This window comes from Apodemus sylvaticus, chromosome 8 (assembly GCF_947179515.1).
Source record: "Apodemus sylvaticus chromosome 8, mApoSyl1.1, whole genome shotgun sequence".
In the NCBI taxonomy this organism is placed as follows: Eukaryota; Metazoa; Chordata; class Mammalia; order Rodentia; family Muridae; genus Apodemus; species Apodemus sylvaticus.
Window position 1 is genome coordinate 10,615,435 of NC_067479.1, and position 19,400 is coordinate 10,634,834.

Consider the following 19,400-nt stretch of genomic DNA (forward strand, 5'->3'; position numbering starts at 1 on the left):
TCAGCCAGTTGTTACACAGACATGTTTTTCTCATCTCTTTTCCTCTTCTCACCTCCAGTCCCTTCCCCTTCCCTGCTTGCTCCTTTGAGAAAGGATGGCTCAAATGTCTTACCAGGCTATAGATGTAGGACAGTCCATCTGCCAATTCAATGGAACAAGAGCTACAAATCTCTGCCATGGAATAGCTTGTCAGCTGCTAGATATTAACAAAAGTCAGAACCATTCCTAGTTTCTTCCCCTAATAATCCAGCTATGTTTACACAAATACCAGCTGTGTCTTGACGGTGAAGAAAGATTCTGTTCTCAAGTTCTCACTTTGCAACCGGTTGTGGGGGGCAGGGAGCTCAGAAAGGTCTGTGTACTTTATTTGTCAGTTTTTATTGTCTTATTGTCATGTGTATAATGTAGTGTTGATGGCATATCTTTTAAAACATAAGATCTGGAATAATCTACCATAGAAAATGTAGAACTTTAATCTTGCCATTTTCTGGGAGATTATTCATCATAAGAGAAGTAAATATAATCCCAGAAACAACACTCCTCCTTTTGGACTTTGAATAGTGAAAATGGGATTGATGAAATTCCACCATTGTGTTAAAATGCTGATGAAAATTTGAAAAAAGGCAAACAAAATTATTGCTACATACCTAAAGTAAGACATGTATACTAATCTTGTTACTGCTTTATTATTAAAAAGGACTATCATAAAGTTTGTAGTGTTAACTTTGAATTATTTCAGTTCAAACCAAATGAACAGCTTTCTGTTCCCATGTGAAAATTTAAAACTCCAGAACGTCCTTGTGTTTTTCATTGAAGTCAAGACAGTTTTATATTCAAAACCTATCATTTAAGTCTCTACCTGACTACAGGCAGTCAGCATCCATTCTAGTCTCTGAACTTTCTGACCTGCATTTGGCTTCAGAAAATTAAGTTTACCAGTGATGTTGACTGCCCCAGTGAACTTTAAAGTAGCATTCCTTTTAGGAAGTTGAACAGCCAAGAGAAAGTTAGAACTGCATATTTTCCTACAACAACTCACTATGCTTCCAAAGTGTCCCACTGGGCCCTTTTGAAATTGCACCCTTCCAGCCTTCTAGGAGGCCTTTGCCCTTTGGCTCACTCCAGCCAATTATTTCTAAAGAGGCATCATGAAGATTACCACAGAACTGAAATATATGCATGCAACTATAAAATACTATATTTAAGAATCTTTTTAAGGACAGATGCATACCTTTAAGCCATACTAATTTCCAAACCAATAGACTGGGTTGACTAACTCACTGAGCCTGAAATCGCAGTTTCCTAAAGCAATTATTAACAGATTGTATATCCTGAGTAAAGAAAAGTGAATTGCTTTCAAAGCCTTAATCTTTTTTTCAGAGATAAAGTAAATCATGGAATAGTCTAAAGTGATGCTTAAGAACAATATGGGCTTATTGATGGAAGGATGATGACTAATGTAACATCCACAGTTTTTATGTGTATTCTTTTAGTATTCATCATGTGAATACATATTTCTAAACTAAAAGACTATGTATTGTAGTCATTAAATGTTTGATAAACAAACAAAGTAAAGCCATGAATGTTATGGCTTTACTTGTTGTATGACTGAAAGGAAATTATTGAAACACTGTCAGAAAATATCACACCACTGGATAGATATAAAGTACTGTCCACATGACAGCAACATGACACTCTGACCCTTAAAGTCTGATTCTTGTCATACTGCCAGACTTACCATGAATCAGTGCTGAGATATTAAAGCGAAATTATGAGCCCAAAGGAGGAGAAACAGAAGCTGCAACTGAGGAGCAAATTAATTAGTTTCCAATGTTTATCAGGGAGACAAAGAGATGGCCCTTGAACAGCTTATGCCACTACAGCTTACCTAGGAGATGGCTCATGATGTCATCTGGCTGATTAGATTGGAAATTTATGGTCCAGAAAGCATTGTTATATTTCTTTCAAGAGTTATTACAGATTTGAGAGTCAGAATACAAAGATGGGTGAACAGTGTCTACATCGAGTTCTTGATATGTGTATTTATTTCCTTACACCACTACTTTATTTCCTTTTTTAATTTCTTTAGTCTTTCTTTCTTTTTAATCGCCATGAAAACTCTAGCTCTAAAACAAAAGTTATTGTACATCATAGTGATGACATTTATTTTAAGATTAAATAAAAATTAATAAAAAGGAAGTGGATGGGGTTTCACACACACACACACACACACACACACACACACACACACACACACAATCTTGAAATGAAGGGTCTTGGTAGTTGGAAAATGAAGAGGGATGAATAAAAGTAGGCCCATATAAATCTCTGTTTATATTTTCTGTCATTAAAATCTAGAATGAATAGTTTAAGAGATTACTTTCTATTAAATTTTAGAGGACATAGGCATTTTATTATAATAACCAAAAAAAAAAAAATAAAACCTAACCTCAGGCTTTTGTGCTGCCTTTTCCTATTTTGTTACAACACTAAGCAATATAAAGTTTACATACAGCCAGTTTAAAATTTTTCAGAATAAAACATTTGAATTCTGAATGTCAAGAACTTTTACAATTTTGTACATTATTCTAGCAATGCTTAAGTATTCACAATAATGGCAAGGACTGCTGGCCAGTTATGGATGGTGCAAGAACTTCTCTCACTTGAAGAGCCTTCCAATTGAGATTTGTACTATTACTTCTGACATGTAACTTTTGTTAGCAGTGTCTCTCATGTTTCTGAATTACTACTAGTATACTGTGAAGTATAGACAGCTTTCTACTGTGCAATCTTTAGAAATGCAAAAATTCACTGCAAAATGTAGTTTAAAGGTCCTTGGCTTAGAAAAAGGAAGACTTTCAGTGTCAATAACAAGGATGGTAATTATGGACCCTATGTACTATATATTCTAAATCCTGTTTGGAAAGCATCCATCACCGTCTCTCTGCTGGCCTTAGTTCTGCCCTCCTGAGTATTGAGAGCAGAAGTTTGAAAAAAAGCATCTATAAAGTCAGAGCATGTACTTAATAAATGTCAAGTTGCCTAAGAGCTTCTCCAAACAGCTTTTGCAAAATGAAAATGAAGGATACCACCACAAAATTAATTATTTACCTTTTTCTGTCTTATTTTGTAAATTGGCAGGTCTTGACAGCATGCATTTGAAGAGATGAATGTTAAAACTCAAAGTGACATCATAGAAACTCATGTAAGAGTTTGTTATTTATTAATTCTAAAAATTATCCCATGAGGGATGCTATTTTTAAAAACCTTGATTCTCTTACAAGACCATTTTGTTAAGGATGAAGGACAGCTTGAGTTTAAGATGTTATGCTGCTTTGCATAGGACCTGAGCTCAATAGAGAGCACTCAAGCCAGGCATTTCTGCACTTCCATTGTATTTTTAGCTTAAACTACATTTTTGACCTCAAAATAAATTTTTATATGCCTTTATTCATAATTAGAAAATTAATTCTGTGAGTTGTTCTTGAATTAGTCACTTAGTCAAAGCTGGAGCCATTATGTGCCTTTAGGAAACAACTATGTTTCAAGAACTTGAGTGGCCACAATGCACAATGTGCATGGTACTATTCACAGGGCTGTAAGTTCTTGTGCATTTCAGACCTTCAGATTTATGTATTGCACATGACCATCTTCTGTAAACCTTTAAAATATTTCTGATCCCCAAGCCTCCATAGTCCAGAATAAGTAAATGTGAATTGGCTTTGGTTATAGTCATTTTGGAAGTGTTGGTGATTTGTTAGTCCCCCCATGAATGTGAGAATTGCTACCATCTATCAGTAAAGGGAGCAAAACATACATTCACAGAAGACAGAGGTACAAAATCTAAAATGAGCCCTGAAAGTTAATGAGCAATGATAATAGTTTTGGAAAAAATATTAAGAAATTTCCTTGCAGAAAACAAAAATGCTGATGTATCAGGCTAGAGGATTTCAGAGCAAATAGCATTGTTCATGCAGCAGAATGTGTCTCATATCAGTTTAAAATATCTACACAGTGTTTATAATAATGATGATATTGGGAATATAGCTGGTGATGGACATATGTGTTTATCCTTATTTTAAGGTTTATATTTATTTACTTTATGTGTATGTATGTCTGAGTATGCATATGTGTATGTGTGTGTGTGTGTGTATACCATATTCCTTTCATTCTCTGCAGAAACAAGTGAACAATATCACTTCCTCTTGAAACTGAACTTATAGGCTATTCTAAGATGCTTGATGAGAGTCTTAGGAACCAGGTAGGTTGTCTACAAAGCCAACAAATGCTCATAACTGGAATTATCTCTCCAGCCCCAGCAATACAATGAGGAATATTCTGAACATTTAAATCTCCTTCCTGAGTCTTTATTTACTCCATTTGTAGTGAGCATATACTAGATATAAATAAATTAGCCATTATGAGTTGTGTACACTGGTTCTGTCATGTCCAGAAGATAGTATTTCAAAGTTCTCCTTCCCAATCTCTGGTTACTTAGTTTTTTGGGTCCTTTTCCATAGTAATCCTTAGATCCTAGGGTTGTGAAGTAATTGAAAGAGATGACCCACCTATGGAAAAATACTCATGGAGTGGATAGTACTTGAACTCACTGCCCAGATCACTAGAGTGTCAAAGTTCCAGTTGAAATCTGAAGAATGACTCTTCTATGTATAATCCTAAGAATTTGCTCTTTATTACAAGACAAAAAATGGCAAGTGTAATATTTGATTATATTATAAACAATTCAGAAAATACAAAGTTTCTAAGGGTTTGTATTTATTTTTTCATCTTAGTTTCTCAGCATTCAAAACATGTCAAGTTCAGGAAAGCAGCTCTAAACAAAACTTGAGTATTTATTATAGCTTTCACAGTACAATGTGAAGTTTGAATTCCTTAGGACATTAGGAAACCAAAATAAAACTGATTTCCAATTTATTTTTATTATTGTTGTTGAATCAGAAGTCAAACAACGTCAAATCAGGAGAACCATAATCTAATTAGATTAAATCCATAATCTAATTAAAACCAGCAAGGAGCAAATGGCTACAAACTTGCAAAGATTCAGTTGTATTTTACATCATCATTGTAACTCCTGGTGGTCTTCTCAGTCCATCTGAACAGAGACTAGATCTTTGGTAAAGGTTTGGGGTTTTTTTTTTGTTGTTTTTTGGTTTTTGTTTTGTTTTTTCTTTATACAGTTGTACAACAGGACACAATAGTTGATCACAATGGAATCTGTAGAATTTCAGTTGTTTAGAAGCTTAAATTTCTTCTGAATCAAATTAATACTAACTAAATTTTCAGATGCCTCTATGAGTCTAGTCCCATTGCTTTTACTCTGGCAATGAAATAATGTTACAAAGAAAGCTAGTTAAAATCATAGAGAAAGCTTTATCTGTCTAACTAGATCTGGAACACAGTTTTACTTCTCTTTTGGGCTCTCTGATTTTCACAGCATTATCAACAGTATCCCTTAGACACTGCTGATTTCCAACCCATGATTATTATTTTTAAATATTTTATTAGCATTATTGCATGTATATATGTTTTTGCCTGTATGTATATATATATATATATATATATATGTATGTATGTGTAGAGTGTGCATAACCTATCCATGAGTGCTAGAAGATAGTGTAGGACCCCTGTAACTAGAGCTAACTAGATAGACATCTTGTAGGTCTTGGTTTTCTAAAAGAGCAGCAATTGCTCTTTGCTGCTGAGTAGGGTCAAGTCTCCTTTAATAATTACTTTTAAATGACACTTTTCAAAATTATTTGCATTCCTCTTTATAGACAGAGGGAGCAGGTATCAGGAGCTTTTGTGGTTTCTGACAACAGCATGTTGTCATGAATATGGCCCCAGGCTGCAGTAGGCCCACACAGCATGTGTAGTATCCGGATCTACAAGTGAGAAGCAGTAAGAGAAATGGACAGAAAAAGACTTCTGTGACAACCCCTCGCCCCAACTCCTACCCCCTCAGAAAAAGTGGCATACCAAATAAAAGCCCATCAAAAGAACACTCAAAACTGTGATCAGGTTGCTGATGTCAGCATTCTACAGTTGCTGTCTTCTGCCAGAGAAGTAGGGAAGGAAATTATTCAGTTCTAAGTAAGAGGCTGGCTAGTGAGAGCTTGACTGTGCTCCAGTGACTATATTGATAGCACAAAGTGGACTTCTTAATTTTAAATTAAATCTTTTTGCGTGATAGGGAAAGTCACAAGTGTGGGGCAGACATGGAAGGAATGGGAAATGAGTGTGATCTGGCTGCATGACATGAAATTTCCAGTCAATAAAAATATTATATTGAAGATTTCTTTACATTATTCACATATGCTAAACTTAATACAGCTAAATCATATGCAGAAATCCAAGCTTCATCTCCTACACTATCACATGCACACAGATTTGGTTGAACTTTGGTCAAATATTTCCATTAATATGTCTTTTCCCTATAAAAACTTGGAAATAATTTTTGTGCTATAAAAGTTCTTCAACTCTAGATCTCAGTGTCTCTTTTGATAGTATGCTATTTATTATTGTTATATTGTTCTGCTTTAGATATAAAAATGTTAAATTTGGAGTTATTTTCATACTATCTTTAATATACACTATCTTAGCCGTGGTCTCTATTTCTGAATTCCAAATATTATGACGGAGAAATAAGTTGGGGAGGAAAGGGTTTTTCAGCTTACACTTCCACACAGCTGTTCATCACCAAAGGAAGTCAGGACTGGAACTCAAGCAGGTCAGGAAGCAGGAGCTGATGCAGAGGTCATGGAAGGATGTTATTTACTGGCTTGTTTCCCCTGGCTTACTCAGCTTGCTCTCTTATAGAACCCAAGACCACCAGCCCAGGGATGGCCCCACCCACAATGGGCCCTCCCCCCTTGATCACTAATTGAGAAAATGCCTTACAGCTGGATCTCATGGAGGCATTTCTTGCAGGGAGGCTCCATTCTTTGTGATAACTTCAGCTAGTGTCAAGTTGACACAAAACCAGCCAGTACATGCACCAAAAATACATGCCATAAAAGATAACAAAAAATGATCAGTGGTGTAGCAATAGAAAATATGTAAATAATCCAATCCTTAAACATAATGAGAATTGTTTTTACCACTTTTATGTTGATCTCGGGGATACAGTGATGCTATTTTCTCAAAAAATCTGTTAGCTGGGTGTGGTGGCACACACCTGTAATCCCAGCACTTGAGATGCAGAGGCAGGTGGATTTCTGAGTTCGAGGCCAGCCTGGTCTACACAGGGAGTTCCAGGACAGCCAGGGCTACACAGAGAAACCCTGACTCAAAAAAGAAAAAGAAAAACAAGCAAACAAACAAACAGAACGTGAAAGAAAACCTGTTTATTACAGTGCCCAGCAGTGCAGGGTTAGTGTATTGACACAGTTCTTTCACAAATATTGTGATCAAAGTAAGAGTAATAAACTTGAATTTTGAGTTTTCAAGAGTAAGAATCAGGTCTGAAGACTATTCGAGCAGTCTTACTTCACGGAGCCACAGTTGCAGGCACACCTTCATTAGATTAGCTTGGTAGTTTACTATTTCCTCACTATTTATTAGTAAGTGTGCGTGTATGAAGCATGATTCCAGTGATACTAATTTCCAGTCTGAGAAGTTTCTGAAAAAATATAATAAAAATCTATGATGTCAACTTCAGTTCAAAGAGAACAGTGGTTTTATTTATTTATTTATTTTTTTGTAATTTGTTTACATGTCAGATGTTATCCTCTTTCCTAGCTTCCCCTTTGCAAATCCCCTGTCCCATTTCCCCTCCCCATTGTTTCTATGAGGGTGCTCCCCAACCTACCCTCCCACTCCTGCCTCACAGCCCTAACATTCCTTTACACTGCGGCATTAAGCCTTCATAGGACTAATTGATGGCAGATAAGACCCCTTCAGCTCCTTCAGTCATTTTTCTAACTTCTGCATTGGGGTCTCTTTGCTCATTCCGATGGTTGGCTGTGAGCATCTGCATCTGTTTTGTCAGACACTGGCAGGGCCTCTCAGGAGACAGCTGTATCAGGCTCCTGTCAGCAAGCACTTCTTGGCATCAGCAATAGCGTCTGTGTTTGGGGTCTGCATGTGTGATGGATCCCCAGGTGGGGCAGTCTCTGGATTGCCTTTCCTTCAGTCTCTGCTCTACTCTTTGTCCCTGTAAACCTGGGTCCCTGACAGGACTAATTCTGGGTTAAAATTTTGCAGATGGGTGCTAGGCCCCCATAACAATTCTTTTCTGGTTATGCAAATTATTGACAGATTTTTGTGTTTTCTTAGTTAGAAGACAGTTTACTTTCACACATTGATAGAATTTGTAACCGTCAGGGAAGGTATATGTCTAAATATATCAGGAAAGTGTTAGATGAAAGCTGAAAACTTTAATTGCAAGTATTAAGAAAACAATATTTTCAAATATCTTAGCAATAGTACTGCACCTTAACACCTGTTCTTCAGTGTTATGAAATGAAAAATATCACACAAATCAGCTAGGGAAGACACTGGGTAAACACCCTACACAAACACACACACGTACACACACACACACACACACACACACACACACACACACTGAACATTTTATACATGTGTACAAAATATTTTGATTATATTCACCTCAGTGTCTCATCCCCTCCAAGCTTCCCTAACATATCTTCAGTCTTTATAATATACCAATATTCCAAGTCCAATTAAAGAAATATGTAACTTTTCAAACTAATTTGAACATGCTTATTGCATTCTTTATTTACTTATTTTTATGTGTGCACATGCTTGTCTCAAGGTGTGTCACAGAGGTCAGAGGACAACAAATAGAATTTGGTTCTCTCTTCCCACTGTCCTTGTTCCAGGTATTGGACTCAGATTGTCAGGCTTTGCAGCAAGTGTCTGTACCTGTCAAGCTATTTCCCCATCCTGGACTGTGTAGTGTTCCCAAAATTAAATTGTAAACAAAGGATAACATTTTATAAAATGTAAATGTGCAATTAGAAATAAAAATAAAGTTATCTCATTATTAATTAGCAGATGTAGATAAAAACTACTATAATTGTTAACAGAAGCTAGTTTTTGGATCAGTGGGTCTAGAGTCTTCATGGTATACACTCAAGGACATTAATGTCTTCCATGACTACCCACACTTTGTGTGTGCACTTTTATTCTTGGAAGTTTTGCACCTGGACATGGCTGATGTTGTATACAGTCACCCATGATACAGTGAAATGGCCACTAAGATCTTAGTAACACTATCATTGTGGAAAAAGTACAGAATTGTTTGTCTATATTTGTTCTTAACCTCTCCAATTTCCTGCACAACATCAAAGCGAGGAAAACATCTTAGGAATGTGAAGGTCTTAACTCTAAGGCTATATAGGATGAGGTCAAATTAAAGGTCATTTTGAAAGCCTATTTCAGACCTTGGATTTTAACCTCAAGGTAATTTGCAGGCAGTGAAGGTGTAAGTGACATTATTAAATAGATTGCTTTTGTTAACCACCATGGAAGGTCAAGAGAGGGGTGTCACTTATTTTTTTTTTAATTTTAATTTTTTTGCTTTTCAATCTATCCTTATTCTGATGTGAAATACTGATTTTATTTCTTACTTTTTTTCCTTGAAGCTGATTATGGAGTCCAGTTATGAATTCTTTTGGTGCTTACTGTCCTCTGGAGAAAAATTGCCTTAATTTGAATCTTAAATCATTAAGTAATTATGTACTTTTCACTAAGTTGCCTCAGTTCTTTTTAATTGGTTAATACTACCTATTGTATTGTATTTGTGAATATTAAATTAGAAAAGTTTTACATAATGTTCTTATACACATGAATGCATTATTTGACAATAAGATATAAAATGGTGTGTTTTGAGGATTTTTGGTGCTATTATTTTATTTTCATTCTCCTCTAATACTATAGGGGCTGTGGTATCTAAATAACGGTATAGTGAAAGTAGGATTCTGGTGGATGAAAAAGAATTCAAATAGTATGTTTGAATCTAAATATATATATATATATATATATATATATATATATATATATATTTCTAATAAAGGAAATAAGAAGGTAGAGGATTTTAGATTCTAACAAATACAAGCCCTTGTATCCTCTTAAGATTATAGCAAATTTGTTGAGTTATGATAAAGAATATGAATTTAATAAAATGTCTAAAATGGAAAAAGTATATGAATAAATAAATTGATTTTTATAATCATTCTCTTTATTAGTGTCAACCACAAACATTAAAATGTTTGTATACTATATAAGGCTTGAAATTTACAACAGAAAATTACTGTTACATGGTTTTCTCTAAATACCTTTAGGATTAATATGAATTTATATAAATAGCATAAATTATGAATATTAGATTAAAACATAGAAATACAAACCATTTAAATTTCAGATTTTCTTGTTGTAAGTGATATTATGGACATACATTTACACATTCATTCACATACTTTTTCTATAATTCAATTCCCAAATGATTAATTTTAAAATTTATTGTTTTAAAGGAGAAAAGTCATAATCATTTCCAAAAGATATAAAAATTGTATTGATAAGGTCTATAAATAGGTAATGGAAAAGAGTATACAAATACAAGAATATGTCCAGATTTGGGGTAATATGGAGTAGAGAGACAAAATGTCAGTAAACATAGAAGGGTTGATCTGAATAGGTGCATAGGTATAAATCACGTGAAGAAGGTGTTCTGGAACAGGCACCTTGGATAATTGTTGTAATATTTATATATATATATATATATATATATATATATATATATTCTAATAGAAGGAAAAAAAGAAGGTAGAGGATTTTAGATTCTAAGTGTGACTGAGACAAAACCCTTAATTTCTCATTACATCCTTTATATCACCATAAAGTTAGAATTTTAAACTTTGGTATTTAAAATGTAATAGATGAGTGCACTTGAAGAATTCTGTTTTGGTTTTGATTTGACTGAACTAACACAGAGCCTTACTTAGACATCTTTAGAATGTCAGTCATACATCTGCAACCGTGTATGGTTTCATCCTGGAAAGAATTTTATCTTCTAGAAGTTTATTAATGTTTCTAACTCATATTCCTTTAAAATATCATCCTGAGAGTGGTAACTCAGATGCAAAAGGACATGTATGGCATATACTCACTAATAAGTGGATATTAGCAACAACAACAACAAAAAAAGTTCAAGTAAGTTCCCAAGATACAGCCTAGAGAACTCAAAAAGGTCAACAAGTTGAAGGACCCACGTGAGGATGCCTCAGTCCCACTGGGGAGGGAGAAGAAAGCAACCACAAGGGAGGAGGGAGGGACCTGGGAGGGTAAGGAGATGGGAGGGCAGAGAGGGGAACATGGTCAGGTATTGGGTGGGCAAAAAGGACTGAAATCCCTAAGGGCCAGCAGAAAGAATGGAAACAGGCAACCTCATGAGGTAGGAGGTTTGGGGAACCCTCCAAAATGTACTAGAGAGGTAAGAGACACTCAGGACTCAAAGAGAAGGACCTTAGATGACATGCCCTACATTGGGGAGAGGGGACTTGCAGAGGTCATCTCCAGCAGGAAGACAGGGCATCAAGTGAGGGATGGGGTGGCGATCCCACAATCAAAATTCTGACCCATAATTGTTCCTGTGTGAAAGAACTGCAGGGATGGGAATGGAGAGGAGTCTGAGGAAAAAAAGGCCCAGTGACAGGCACAAAGTGGGATCCAGTTCAAGGGGAGGCCCCAAGACCTGACACTATTACAGAAGCTATGGAGCCCTCACAAAAAGGAACCTATCATGACTGCCCTCTGAAATACCCAATATGCCACTGAAAGAGTCAGATGCAGTTATTACACCCATCCAATGGACAAAAGCTACTGATACCTGTAGCTGAATAAGGGAAAACTGGAAGAAGCTGAGGAGGGGAAGGACTCTGTAGGAGAACATGCAGTCATATGTATCATATGTGACAAATCATGATCGATTAAAGGAATTTAGTTTTACTTCAACTAGTTTTGAACTCAGGGCTATTTACATCTTCCACCCCAAACAAAAAGAATTGAAGACAACTGTGCCAAAATGGAGGAAAGACCTATACATGAATTGAACACAAAGGAGGCAGGAAGAGGTCCTGGAATACCTTGGCAATTCAGTTACAAATAATTATGAGCTGTCTTGTGATGCTGAAACCTGAACCCAGGTCCTCTGGAAGAACAGAAAGGTCTTAACTATTTATACATATTTAGCCTCACACAAGTTATGTTCTAACTATATATTCAGCACCACATCCAGATGCTTTCTGTATTTGAAAGTCAATATTTTAAAATCTTATCACCAATGATGTCAACAAAGCAACTCTCCCAATGTTTCACATCAAATTACAAATCTACAAATTCATCCTATCAACTTTATTGGGTCTTCCTACACACATATAGAGCACTATTAATGCCTATGATTTTTATGAACCAGTTTTCTATGTAAAGGGTCACACAAGTATCAAACATATCTCTTTACCTCTGTTAGTTATCAGAAAATTAAGGTGTGTAGAAATAACCAACATGTGAAAAATTACATTTTTCAAAAAAAAAGCCTGGATAAACAAGGAGTTATAATTCAACACTTCTAAGCTATATTATTTTGGTTCATTGCATAAAGTTCCTTCCAGGATACATGAAAGAGAGATGAAACTGCACAGAGTATCTACATATCACATGGAGACATTTATACTTTTACAATAGCTAAACGGTAACCACCAACAAGGCCTAGTGTGCACAAAAATGTAATTAGAGTCACACTGTATGCAGTGTAAGAGGTTAGAAATAGAAATGAGATTTGTTATAGGACAGAGATTACCTGGGAAAGAAAATGGTTCAGAATGCTTAATCATAGTTACAAAAATTGTGAATCGCTAGGTATGGAGAGTGACTTGTTTTAGAGTTGATAATAATGTTCATCATGAAAAATTTTGAAAATTACTTCAACAAATAGAATTATCACCATTTTATTATCAGTAATAGCAGTAATTTTTGTTATAGTCAGCATTGTATATACTATAGCATTTGTCAAAATACCCAATTCATTATACAGTTAGAACTTTATTTGTGTGGGGCTGGATATGGTTCAGTAGCTAAAAGATTTTTATGTTCCTCCAGAGGACTTGAGTTGAGCTCCCAACTCTCACATGACAGCTCACAATTGCTTGTAACTCCATGGCCAAGGACTCCAAGTCCATTTCCAGGCTCTTTTGGGATGGCACATCCATGTTCTATACTTGTATGTATACCAACACAACATTTATACCCATAAAACAAAAATAAAATAATTGATAAAGAAAAATTTACAGCTTGACCTCTATCAAAATATTTAGCAACAAAAACTCTGGGAAAATTGTTTTACTAAAAATGCTTTAATTTAATATATGAAAATTAAACTTTATTCCATTGTTTGGTGCTTTCTTTAACATGTAGTAAACACTTTCAATTAGATGCTATAAAAAAGCTAATAATACTTTTCAGTGCTAAAATAGATTTCTTGCAAGTGTCTCGAATGTCTGCCTAATTATCAAAAATTTTCATGTTGTAAGTGTTGAGACTAAATAAAATAAAAATCACCTTTAAAAAAATCTATTTGTCTTATTTAAAGTATGTCGTTAGGCTCTGGGGCAACCCAAGATCCCCTAAACAGCCTGCTATCCAAGGACCTCCATTATTCTCCATTCTCCTGCCACTTTTCCTTCATCCTTCAGCAAACCTATGGATACTGAAACATACAGGTTAGTTTCCTTTCCCCCACCCATCTTTCCTGCTCTTTGAGTCCTCTGGGCATTCCAAGCTGCTCTTTAACATCCTGCTAGACCACAGAGACCTCCATTCTCCTGTCTCCTCTTCTCCACCTTCATCAGACCTGAAGTTCCTGAATCATACAGACCTGCAGGTCCAAAACAAAACAGCCCAGAAATATTCAACAGTGGCCTGCCACACCAGGACTATTAAAGTTGATCCTTCCCCCCAATACCTACTACAATACCAACAAGCAGCGACCAAAGCCATCCTGATGGATAAAGGACCTTCAACTAACATAACTAAAGCCAAGCTAGTATGACACATTCAGAGCACAGTTATCATGCTATATCAAGTTGTAACACAAGAGAAGCACAAGAAAAATAACCTTAAATCCAATCTTATAAAGATGATAGAGGTCTTGCAATCCCCCCACCAAAAAAAGAAAAAAAGAAAAAAGAAAAAGAAAATCCTAAGGCCAGAAGATTTTAATGGAGAACTCTACCAAACATTCAAAGAAGAGCTAATTATCAATTCTCCTCAAATGGTTCCACAAAATAGAAATGGAAGGAACAATGCCAAACTCATTCTATGTGGTTATAGTCACCCAGATACCTAAACCATACCAAGACTCAACAAAGAAAGAAAGCTTTAGACTGATTTCTCTTATGAAACATTCATGTAAAAGTACCCAATAAAATACTTGCAAATGGAATCCCACAACCCATTACAGACATCATTCATAAAAATTAAATAGGTTTTATCTCAGAAATGTAGGGATTATTTAAATTATGAAAACTTATCAATGTAATGTACAATATAAACAAACTGAAAGAAAAAAATCACATGACAATCTCATTAGATGCTGAAAAAGCCTCTGACAATAATTTAACACCCATTCATGTTAAAATAATAGAGAGACCAGGGATATAAGACACATATCTAAGCATAATCAAAGCAAAATACAGCAAGCCAAGAGCCAACATTAATATAACTGGTGAGAAATTTAAGTAATTCCATGAAAACTAGGGACTCTCTTTCCTATCTATTCAACTCAGTACTTGAAGTTTTAGTCAGAGCAATAAGACAACTAAAGGAGATCAAATGCATAGGAATTAGAAAAAATGTCAAGTAATTACTATTTGCAGTAAACATAAGTGACCCCAAAAATTCTACCAGAGAACTACTAACAGTCAATAAACAACTTCATTAAAGAAGCTGGATATAAAATTAACTCAGTGAAATCAGTTGCCCTCCTTTATATTCAAATAATAATTGATCTGAGAATAAAATTAAGAAAACAACACCCTTTCCAATAGCCACAAATAATATATCTTGGTGCAACTCTAATCAAGTGAGAGACAGATCCGTATGACAAGAACTTCCAATCCCTGAAGAAAGAAATTGAAGAATCTATCAGAAGATGGAAAGATCTTCCATGCTCATGGATAGGTAGGATTAAGATAGTGAAAATGGCCATCTTACAAACAGTCATCTACACATTCAATGCAGTCCCCATCAAAACAGCAACATAATTTTTATAGACCTTGAAAGAGCAATTCTCAACTTCATACAAACCAAACCAAAAAAAGAAAAAAAAGAAAAACAAACAAAAAAACAAACAAATAAAAGCAGGATAGCCAAGTTAATCCTGAACAATAAAAGAATTTCAAGAGGGATCACCATTTCTGACCACAGTCTGCACTACAGAACAATAGTGATAAAAAAAAAAAAAACCTGCATGGTATTGTTACAGAAACAGAACACTGATCAATGGAATTGAATAGAAGACCTAGAAAAAAAACCCCAGACACCTATGGACACTTAAATTTTTAAAAAACATACAATGGAGAAACAGAAAGCATCTTCAACAAATGGTGCTGGCCTAAATGGATATCTACATGTACAAGAATGGAATAGATCATCCTCACAAAACTCAAGTCCAAATGGATCAAAGACCTCAACAAAAAACAAGATACACTAAATCTCAAAGAGGATACAGTGGGAAATAGCCTGAATGCATTGTCAAAGGAGCCATTTTCCTGAACAGAGTATCAATGGCTCTATCTGTAAGATCAACAACTGATAAATGTTTTAATGAAGCTGAAAAGCTTCTGTAAAGCAAAGAACACTGTCAATAGGACAAAATGGCAGGGTACAGAATGGGACAGCATCTTCACCAACACTATATTTGAGAGAGGGCTAATATCCAAAATTTACAAAGAACCCAAGAAGTTAGGTACTAACAACCCAATAACTCAATTAAAAAAATGAAGTACAGAGCTAAACAGAGAATTATCAACAAAGGAATCTCTAATGGCTGAGAAGTGCTGAAGGAAATGTTCAAAGTCTTTAGTCATCAGAGAAATGCAAATCAAAACAACTATGAGGTTCTGTCTGACACCCATCAAAAGGGCTAAGATAAAAAACTCAAGAGATAGCACTTGGTGGCAAGGATGTGGAGCCAGGTGCATGCTCCTATATTACTGGTGGGAGTGCAAACTTGTACACTTGCTCAACTATGTTCATATCAGCTTTATTGGTAATAACCAGGAACTGGAAACAACCTAGAAGTCCCTCAACTGGACAATGAATAGGAAAATGTGGCATAGCTACACAAGAGAACACTATTCAGTTATTTAAAAAAAAAAAGACTTCACAAATTTTGCACTCAAATGGATGGAACTTGTGAATATCATCCTGAGTGAGGTAACCCAGTCCCAAAATGACATTCATGGTATGTACTCATTTATTAAGTGGATATTAGCCATAAAATAAGATAATCATGCTATTCTCCACAGCGTCAAAGAAGTTAAACAAAAAGTAAGGCACTAGCAAAGAACTTTGAATCACAATTAATAGAGGGAATAAAATAGTCATTAGAGGCAGGTTGAGGAAGAGAATTGTGAAGGAAAATGGATAGGAAGGGGAATGGGAGGATTCTAGATCAGGTGTGGGCAGAGATTGTCAGATGGCCATGAGAATGAATGGAAATCTGCACCTGACAGGGGTAAAGAAGTGGGTATCTCCAGTGTGAGACAGAGACTGGGGAAAAGGGAGTCTCCCAAGAATTAATGGAGGTGACCTTAGCTGTGACTCACAGCACTGAGGATGTGGAGCCTGAAGAGGCCACCTCCTGTTGTCAAGTAGGAATCCCACTGGGGCAATAGAGACACCAATCAACTCACAAAACTTTCAACCCAAAATTTATTCTGTCTACAAGAAATGCAGGGACATAGGGTGGAGCAGAGACGGAGGGAATGGCCAATCAAAAACAGGCCATCTCGAAACCTTTCATGGTTCAGCACCAATCTCTGACACTATTAATGGTACTTTGCTATCTTGATGAACAGGAATCTAGCATGGCTATCCTCTGAGAGTCTCTACATAGCTGTTGACACAGACAAATGCAGACACCCATAGCCAAACAGTGGATGGAGTTTGGGAATTCTTAACGATGAGTAAGAAGAAATATTGTGGGCACAGAACTCCATAGGAAGATCCGCAGAGTCAACTTACCTGTATCTTTAGGGATCTCAGAGATTGAAACACCAGTCAGGAAATATACCAGGGCTGGATCTAGGCCTCCAGCACATATACAGCTTTGTCTTCATGTGTGTCTGGACTACTGGAGTGGTGGTATCCCAAAAGCTGTTTCCTGTTTGTAGGGTGTATTCTAGCTTGGCTGACATGTCTGTCCTCAGTGGAAAAGGATAAGCTTAGCCTCTTAGAGACTTGAAGTGCCAAGGTGACAGGATAAGGGTGGGGCCTCAGAGTTAAAGGGGAAGAAGAATTGGGGAAGGGCTGTGGTATGGTGTGACTGTGAGGGGGTCAGTGAATAGGATAAAAAGTAAATAAATAGAAAAAAATTAACTTTAACTTAAAAATGCAATATATTTATTTTTAAATTTATCAACATAAATTTTGAGAATAAACTCAAAAAAATTTTGAGAATAAACTCAGCATCAATTTTATAAGCTAGATGTATGACCATCAATAAAAGTAAAATACTACACAACCTGTTATCAAGTAGATGCTGGACAAAGATGTTGACAAATTAGGACCAATTTATATTAAGTTGATTTTTTTATATCTATGTAATAAAAGAAAATATCATTAATTGAGAACATTCAACTAAGTTTTATAACCTCTTGCTTCTACATTGAATATAACATCTGCTTAATAACAGACTGCAAAATTATGTAAACTAATTTATTTTTTATGTTGTTGTGTTCAACTATGTTTACATTTGCATATATGCATATTCATTTACATATCTTTGCATGCATAGATATACCCAGGAGCCTATGCTGTGGAAGAGTCTAGTTCAGAGCTGGTACTGAGGAAAGAATGCAGATGAGACAATATAAAATTTCTCTCCTGGAGAACTTAAATCTAGGAAAGTATGTTGAGTTATTGGTGAGAGAGATATATGTTGAGATAACATATCTTATGAATCAGAAGTATACATTTATTTATGATAAGGAAATTCCTTTGGGGAATGCCAGGACAGGGAAGCAAGAGTGGGTGGGTTGGTGAACAAGGGGGTGGGGGATGGGATAGGGTGTTTTTTGGAGAGGAAACCAGGAAAAGGAATACTGTTTGAAGTGTAAATAAGGAAAATATCTAATAGAAAAGAAATAAAAACCTGAAAGAAAAAAAGAAAAGGTTTTATTTAGAAAACTGCATCCTAGAACAAACCAAGAAATCCTGTGAATAGCCAGGGTAGTAGGTGCATGGTGGTACTGGTCGGGGGCATGGTCCTGTAACTGGTAGAAGCTATGTCAGCAGGGCTATCATTGTCTGAAGAGATGAGGTAGGGACTATATTGAGACAGATCCAGATGCTGAATGAGAAGCATGAGCAAAGTCAGTTTTATTTTGTAAAGGCAAGGGGAGAATGATTTATTTTTAATAGAGAAGGGCATGCTTACATTTACATTTCTTTTTTTTTATTCAATATATTTTTTATTTACATTTCAAATGATTTCCCCTTTTCTAGCCCCCCACTCCCCGAAAGTCCCATCAGCCCCCTTCTTTCCCCCTGTCCACCCACCCACCCCTTCCCACTTCCCTGATCTGGTTTTGCCCTATACTGCTTCACTGAGTCTTTCCAGAACAAGGGGCCACTCCTCCTTTCTTCTTGTACCTCATTTGATGTGTGGATTATGTTTTGGGTATTCCAGTTTTCTAGGTTAATATCCACTTATTAGTGAGTGCATACCATGATTCACCTTTTGAGTCTGGGTTACCTCACTTAGTATGATATTCTCTAGCTCCATCCATTTGCCTAAGAATTTCATGAATTCATTGTTTCTAATGGCTGAATAGTACTCCATTGTGTAGATATACCACATTTTTTGCATCCACTCTTCTGTTGAGGGATACCTGGGTTCTTTCCAGCATCTGGCAATTAGAAATAGGGCTGCTATGAACATAGTAGAACATGTATCCTTATTACATGGTGGGGAGTCTTCTGGGTATATTCCCAGGAGTGGTATAGCAGGATCTTCTGGAAGTGAGGTGCCCAGTTTTCAGAGGAACCGCCAGACTGCTTTCCAGAGTGGTTGTACCAATTTGCAACCCCACCAGCAGTGGAGGAGTGTTCCTCTTTCTCCACACCCTCTCCAACAC